The sequence below is a fragment of the Gekko japonicus genome, unplaced genomic scaffold (genome assembly GCF_001447785.1).
Source record: "Gekko japonicus isolate JY-2015 unplaced genomic scaffold, Gekko_japonicus_V1.1 scaffold1848, whole genome shotgun sequence".
Taxonomy (NCBI): Eukaryota; Metazoa; Chordata; class Lepidosauria; order Squamata; family Gekkonidae; genus Gekko; species Gekko japonicus.
In genome coordinates, this window is record NW_015176029.1 from 267,318 (window position 1) to 275,814 (window position 8,497).

Sequence of the window (8,497 nt, forward strand, 5' to 3'; positions counted from 1 at the left end):
GAAGTGGTATGGTATTCTCAGGGCTGTTTGGGGCAGGAACGCACAGGGGCGGAGTTCCGACTGGCTTCAGAGTTGGCCACACCCACTACAGCCAAAGCCTCTGTGTACATGGCTACAGAGGGAAGGCCTGGAGAGCGACCCCTCCCCGGGCGACTCCAAGGTGGGCGGGCCAGGGGGGCCCCTGGAAGGATCGAGGAAACATTTAAATGCCTTCCCTGGCCTGTCTAAGGGCCGGCTTGCCCGGGCTCCCCGTAGCCGCGGGGCATCTGGGCAAACCAAGGGAAAGCAATTTAAACTGCCTCCCCTCCCCTCGAAGGGCCGGCTTGCCCGGGATCCCCGCAGCCCCAGGGCACCCGGGCAGACCAGGGGGAGGAAGGTGGGTCCTAATATGTTAATGAGCTGTGTTGGCAGGGTGCGGCCTAATAGGCTAATGAGTTTCTGCTGTTGGGTCTGGTCTATTATGTTAATGACTTCCAGCTGGGCTTTTCCTACCAAAAAAGCCCTGGGTATTCTTAAACATAGTATGGAGTCTACACCAACTGGAGTGGCATCAACCATCCTCCAAGAAGCCTTCCGCTAACATAAGTGGCTCTTGGAGAGAGACTTAAGTTGAAGGGAAGCTTCTTAAGCTGGAGGAAGGCTCCCAATGGTGTCCACTGGAGTGGTAAGATAGTGGTAGGATCCATCCCACTGTCAGTTTCATGATACTGTATGCACTCATCATTATAGTAAAAAGGTAAAGGTAAAGGTTCCCTTGCTCGAAAGCCAGTCGAGTCCAACTCTACAAGGTCATGCCAGCAGCTGCATGTGGAGGAGTGGGGAATCAAACATGGTTCTACCAGATTAGAGTCCGCACTCCTAACTACTACACCAAACTGGCTGTCCCAGGTAGCACTGTCACAATCACTGCATGTCCTGTTAAATAGTGTGCAGTGGTAAAGAGAGACTTAAGTTGAAGGGAGGCTTCTTAGGCTGGAGGAAGGCTCCCGATGTTGTCCACTGGAGTGGTAGGATAGTGGTAGGATCCACCCCCTATCTACGTGCAATTTCTTGCTTTCGAACTGCTAGGTTGGCAAGAACTGCAACAAGAAACGGGAGCTCACTCCGTCTTGCGGCACCCAGGTCTCGAACTGCTGAACTACCGACCTTCCACAGCTTGCAGTTCAGCGTCTTAACCACTTGAGCCACCGCAGCTTCTTATCATTATGGTAAAAGGTAAAGGTAAACGCTCCCTTGCTCGAAAGCCAGTCGAATCCGACTCTAGGGTTGCGGTGCTCATCTCCGTTTCCAAGCCGAAGAGCCAGCGCTGTCCAAAGAGGTTTCCATGGTCATGTGGCCGGCATGATTAGATGCCGAGGCGCACGGAACGCTGTTACCTTCCCACCAAAGTGGTACCTATTTATCTACTTGCAATTTCATGCTTTCGAACTGCTAGGTTGGCAGGAGCTGGAACTAGAGGCAGGAGCTCACCCCGTCTTGCGGCACTTGGGTCTTGAACTGCTGAACTAACGACCTTCCACAGCCTGCAGTTCAGCGTCTTAACCACTTGAGCCACCGCAGCTCCTTATCATTATGGTAGCATGTCCTAAAATCTTAATTGTCACCTATGGTGAGTCTTCTGCGGCTATCTACTGCTGAGCAGATTTCTTTTGCAGGCGTTATAATCTTCATTTCCATAGCTTGATTCACATTTATCCATAGAGAACAGGGCAGTGGTAAGGAGGAGAGATCATCTCCTGCAGTAATTTTCAGATTATAAACTTCTGAAAAGTTCAAAAGCAGTTCCAATCCAAATTGTGGGGGGCTGTTTGTTCCCACTCTTGGTGGCATATGATGGTTGCCTGAACAATATCCCTTCATTAGTCTAATATGCTGTACCAGGTTTTGGGTTGACAAGGAGTAATTTCCAGTGCATTTCTTTTTAAGGATGAACCTTAAACCCCCTGATATTTTGTTTATGTTGCTTGGTGAACTGGTGAACTCTGTTCTGATTGGCTGCTGTGATTCACTAGGGAATTATGGTGGTATCTACACCAAAGAGGGCTGCAGCCAATGTGGATGTCTGCTTGGCAGCTGCGTTGAGAAAATGTTCCATAATTACGTGCAGGTTGATTTTACTGCTTGGACCAGAAAAGTAGAAAGAATTGCCATACGTCTTTAGTTCTTCCGACTCAAGTACAGAGTATTGTTTCCCAATCATTACAGCTGGGGGTATTCAAACATTGCCTCTGTGTGATGGGCCCAAAGCAATAAAAAGAGCTGTCAGAAGTATGAATGCGTCTCCCACCAATAACCTAGCAATGACTATCAAAATGAAAAATGGGACACATAAGTCTATTGCACTCCTGTGGTGACACTTTGCCTCTTAGTTCAGCCAAGAGCCTTTCCATGCAATCATTTTTGGGAAACAGTATAAATGTACTGTTTTACTCATTTGTTGCAAGGGATCCTGACGTATTCCTCAAGATAGCATTCCTGTTGTATGGACATCACATTTCCCCAATAATGAAACTGAAAAAATTGCTATTGGGAAAGTGACTCTTCACCAGCTAGTGTAAGCCAGCCTGTACTGATGGTTATGTGAAAGATGGTTCTATGGTTGTCACAGGTACCTATTGGACAGAGCCTGTGTGATAACGAATAATTATTAAATTCACATGTAGGGAGCGGTGGTGCAGACAGTAAGAACGCCTGCAAGTAACATCAACGAACAGCCAGTATGGCTGTTCGAGACCCACCGCGGCCGGAGTGAGTTCCCGGCCCTAGTCCCAGCTCCCGCCCACCCAGCGGTTCGAGCGCAATGGCAGTGGTGCAGTTCAAACTGGGCACCTGCCCTAGGTGGTGGGGGATACCCTCCTCCTTGCGAGGTGAAGGCATCAGCAGCGGTGGCGATGGCGGCAGAGTGGCAATGGCAGTGGTGCAGTTCCTGGTGACCCAGCAGAGCAATGTCAGAGGCGGAGCCCAGAAAAAGGCGGAGGCTGGAGAGCGTTGCAACGTGCGGCGCAAGCACGGAGGAGCCATCTAGGACAGTAGCCGGAGCTACAGCCAACACAGAGCCACGCACCAAACGAGCCCTACCGGAGGAAGCCACTCGAAAGGAAAGGCCGGCTCCAGAAGGGCACCAGGACGCCGATACCTGAAGCCGCGGAAAGGAAGCTGGAGAACAACTAGCCTGGGTGCTGGTAGGCAGACACTACCCCAGAAACAATGTGGCCCTAGCTAGGTGAATGTGTGTTAGAATTACTATGTAAACCGCCCAGAGACCCTTCGGGGTCAGGGCGGTATATAAGCCGAAGGTATAAATAAATAAATAAAATACACACGTTTGGGTATTTGTTCACTAACATGACATTTTCAGCTCACCAGGTGGCAGGCATCGATAATGGCATCGCAGTAGGCTCGGTCTCACCTTTAGGAGGAGACGTTTTGCAGCCTGGCACTGTGGGACAACTGCTAATCCAGACCCATTTCCCAAGGAGTTCAGCAGCAGCAGCCTTCCTAGCCTTTCCCACCGATGCTGGGGGTCTAGATACCGGGACAGTGTAGGAGGGCTGTGCGTGCCTTTCTCAAGGCTTTGCCTGCTTTTTCCTCCGGCAAAGCACATGGCTCCGCCAACCTGTGCAACTGCTTCCCAGCTCACAGGGTGGGGGGAAGATGACAGAGACTCTCCCCTTGAGCACCTGACCGGCATGGGGCCCCTCACATTCAATGCCCTGTCACAGCTGGAGTGAAAACATTCAAGTCTGCGCTAGTCCCGGTACAAGGGCCACTCTATTTGAGGCAACATATACCTTGGTGCTTGTATTTAGGGGGCATATGGTCCTTTGGAGATTTAAAACCAACCAGCAGGCGCATAGGGCTCACATGAAGCTGAGTATTTTGGCAGGGTGAGGTCCATGCCCGGTGCAGGCGACAGATGTGTTCCCAGCAGGGACAGTTCTCCACTCACAAGATATCAGGGAGGCAACCACAGCCGCCAACTTGGGGCTGCAGCCATCATGCAGCTAGGTGCTCTGCAGTTCTTACGTTGGGCTACATAGGGGCAGTTGAATGTTAACAATATCTCACAGTCCCAGTGAAGCATTGAAAGTTGGGATGGAGCTGTGGTCAATGTGGTGGTGATGTGGGTCTGGAATGGGTGCTGCAAGTCCCAGGTTTGCTGTCGAGGTCCGGTGGCGACAGCAGCGGCATCCCCTGCTCCGGGGCTGACTTCCAGACTATACTGATTATTCAAAACCAGAAGTATTTCAAAGAACTCAATAAAATTCTGTCAAAATTCATTTGGCAAAAGAAGAGACCAAGAATACTTAACACTTTACAAGATTCTAAAGATAGAGCAGCAGCACTGAACTGGATTAAAGAATGGATTACGCTAGAAAACCAGAGATTGTTAAAACTAGAAGGACATGATCTTTTATTAGGCTGGCATGGAAAAGCAGACTCTCATAAATACTTTAAGCAACATTGGATTAGAGCCTCCTTAATGAAAGTGTGGGAGATAATAAAGACTCAATTCTACAAGTATCCAAAATGGGTTGCACCTCTAGAAGCTTTTACAAACCCTAATGTGTACCAAGAAGACAACGAAGAAGAAGAGATTGGATTTATACCCCGCCCTTCACTACCCAAAGGTGTCTCAGAGCGGCTTACAAACTCCTTTCCCTTCTCCTCCCCACAACAGACACCCTGTGAGGTAGGTGGGGCTGAGAGAGCTCTGACAGAAACTGCTCTTTTTTCAAGAACAGCTCTTATCAGAACTATGGCTTGCCCGAGGTCATCCAGCCAGTTGCAAGTGGAGGAGTGGGGAATCAAACCTGGTTCTCCCAGATTTGAGTCCGTGCCACTACACCAAACTGGCTCTCAAGAAGAAGAAATTACAAGATATCAAGACATTCTAGATCCTAAAAATAACCTGAAATTAGTACAAAGCTTTAGATGGTGGCAAAAGGTACAAATGGAATCTAGATATGCTAAAGATAAACGATTAGGCTTTTATGACAACCCTTTAGAAGGAGATAAGATTTTATTGTATGTGGAACAAAAATGTATTTTAAAAATGTATACTCTGTTATTAGAATATAGGATGCAAGATGAAGTGGTAAAAGATGTAATGATTCAATGGGCAAAGAATTTGGGACATAATATAGATTTAGATCAATGGTCACAGATTTGGAAGAAAAATATAAAAAAATAATAAAGCCATCTATCATAAAGAGAATATATATAAAATGTTTTATAGATGGTATATCACCCCTGATTAACTTGCTTAAATTGATCCAAAATGTTCAAATGAATGTTGGAAATGCCAAAATAAGGTGAGGTCTTTCTATCATATGTGGTGGTTTTGTGACAAAGCTAAAAAATACTAGGCTTGGATACACAAAATATCACAGAAAATGTTAAACTGTTCTATACCCTTTGTACCAGAAATATATTTGTTAAATATTTTACCTGAAAGTTAAGAACATAAGAGACGCCAATGTTGGATCAGGCCAAAGGCCCATCCAGTCCAACACTCTGTGTCACACAGTGGCCAGAAATACCAGGTGCCATCAGGAGGTCCACCAGAGGGGCCAGGACATTAGAAGCCCTCCCACTGTTGACCCCCCCAAGCACCAAGAAGACAGAGCATCACTTGCATCACTTGCTGCCAGCCCGAGTTTACGATACTGACTTTGAGGGACCAGTGCTCTAATTCAGAAGGCAGCTTCCTATGTGCCGTCCATGCTTGTAGCCGCCACCACTTCCTGTGGCAGTGAATTCCATGTGTTAATCACTCTTTGGGTGAAGAAGTACTTCCTTTTAGGAAGACAAGTGGAGACAGTCTCGCCTGTATAGCTCCCTCTTTCCAAAAAGCATCCCAGTGCCTAACAAACTTGAAACCTTCCCCCCTACACCAGCAGGGCTGCCAGATCCAGATCCAGAGTGGGACATATCTAACAAGTCCCCGAGAGTCTTTTCTGTGCGCCTAACTGACTGTCTCTGCTTCTCCAGGTCAGCCACCTTGGCCTCAAGGGAGCAAACACATTCCCTGAGAACCAGGAGCTCTTTGCATGGAGCACACACCTAAGACTTCTGTCCAGTGGGCAGATAGTCATACATGTGACACTCCATGCAAAACACTGGATAGCCCCCAACCCCCTGCTGGCATTCTGGCTTCATAATTCTTTTAAAATAAGTAAATATAATCCCTATTTTAAAACCCTTTGTATTTATGTGGTTTTTCTTGTCGAAGTCAATTTACCTTACGGGGAAGACAAGGAGCCTACGTCCTTGGCTTTCTAGCTCTTCTTGGGCTTTTTACAGAGCCCCTAGTCTAAGAGTCCCTAGGCAAAGAGCCACAGACAAAGAGCCCTTTATCTCGCCCTTCGGCTCGTGCCTCTGGCAAGGTGCTTTCTTAAATACTGAATTGCAGTCAATCACAGTCAAACAATGCCCCTTCCTCTTCCTCTCTCAAGCAGCCAGGACTCTGCAACAACTCTAATCACTTTCACACACTCCCAAGCACAGTCCTCCCACACAATATCCTCACCTGAATCCCCTCAGCTGAAAGCAAATTAAAAAAACACTCACCCCTCTAGCAGCTCTGTCTCCTGTTCCTGCTCAGAGCTCATTTGTAAGAAAAATGATTCCTATTTGATTTTGTACGTAGTTACTTCTGCCAGAATTTTATATGCAAAATATTGGAGAAGAGTGGAAACCCATACCAAAGAAGAGATTATAAACAAAATGCTGGAAACAGCAGAAATGGATAAATTGACTTTATTATTGAAAAATAACCCAGAAAAAAACATTTGAGAATACCTGCACAAGATTCTACACTTGGTTGGAGAAATACAACAAAATTTATAGTCAAATAAAACACTGGTGAGGATACAGAGATGAGAGTTTGTTATATTGGCAACAAAAGACTAAAAATTTCTGAGATGGAATATTTAACTAATATGGGGTCCGGTCACACACAGAATTTGCCGTGGGATACTGATGAATGCCGGACGGATTTTAAGGGTGCGATCAAACAGACACATCTGGCAAGCGTTGTACACCCATCGCCAGCCCATATCATCCGGCCGAAGATCTGGAGTTAAAAAGTATCAGCGAAAGTCCACTATCAACCGGTTTGCAATGAGCTGCAGATGGACTGTCTCTGTCTGATTGCTCCATCATGCTCCTCTCGCCCCATTGAAATGTGGTGGAAACATGCGTTGCTGGAAAAAAAGGTACACCACCATCACGTCTGATCCCAAAGTGGCGGGTCAAATTGCGACGGTAGAAATAGTCACGCCTCCCCCACCGCATTATCTGGCCCATGTGACTGGGGCCATGGATTAACTATAAGGCATAAGTATGGTAATTATCTGAAAGATTTCCCCCCATGTATGTATGTATGTGTGCTGAGTGTATGTATGTAAGAATTCAATAAAATATTGTTAAAAAAGAAAAGAAAATAGCATATCATCAACTAAAATATAGGTGAAAATTTTATTTAATAAAAACCCTCTGACAATAGGAATGTAACATTTCAGAGAGAAGGCTTCAATCCTTGTCTTCTATTTGACATGCTACTTTTCCATTTTCAGGAAGTTTAAAGGAGGATATTCAAACATGCACTCTCAACTATAACAAAGCTATGATAACCCACCTGTGCTTTGAAATGGTACAGGCCTGAAGAACTATACCACAGACTTTTTAATACTCTGCTCAGGCATTGTTATCTGAGGGTAAAAAAAATGTTTTATGGGTGTTTAATCTACACAAATGCTGTTGTTTTAGGAAGGCTGGTCCACATTCCTCAATCCCTTCCTTTTGTGGTATTTCCTACACCACAGAAGGAGAAAAGAATCTGTATTTCAGTTCCACCAATAAATTGGCCAATCACAACTTTGGTGAGACCACATTTTAAACATAAGAACATAAGAGAAGCCAATGTTGGATCAGGCCAATGGACCATCTAGACCAACACTCTGTCACACAGTGGTCAAAAATACCAGGTGCCATCAGGAGATCTGTTTCAATTTATCACTTTTGCAACTTAGGACCACGAAGATGGCAATGTTAGTAATTAAACTATAGTCTAACTCAGAGCAGTTTTACAGATTATTGGTTTAAATATGCCCCTTCTATTTTCAATCACTTACCTGAAAGTAATTGCATTATTTTTAACCTGTTTATTAAGAGGAAGTATAACATATCAAGAAATGTAATAACTGCAAAACAGTATACAACTGTCCTGAAAATCCAAAATTACAAACCAACCAGTTAGTCATCAATACAGATTTTTACAACATACATCAACAGTCATAACAAACTAAGTTAGAACTAAATCTGATCACCTATACATAGATGCTATGTGAGCTATGAATCCCATAGAATTGAGTCAAGTTTAAAAGATAACACCTTCAGGAGTCTGCTGCTCTGATTCACAAGAGGAGTCTTGACAGGAAGGTGGAGGTCCGGTTAAACTCAAAAGTGTAGCCATGTGTGATAACTCATCCTA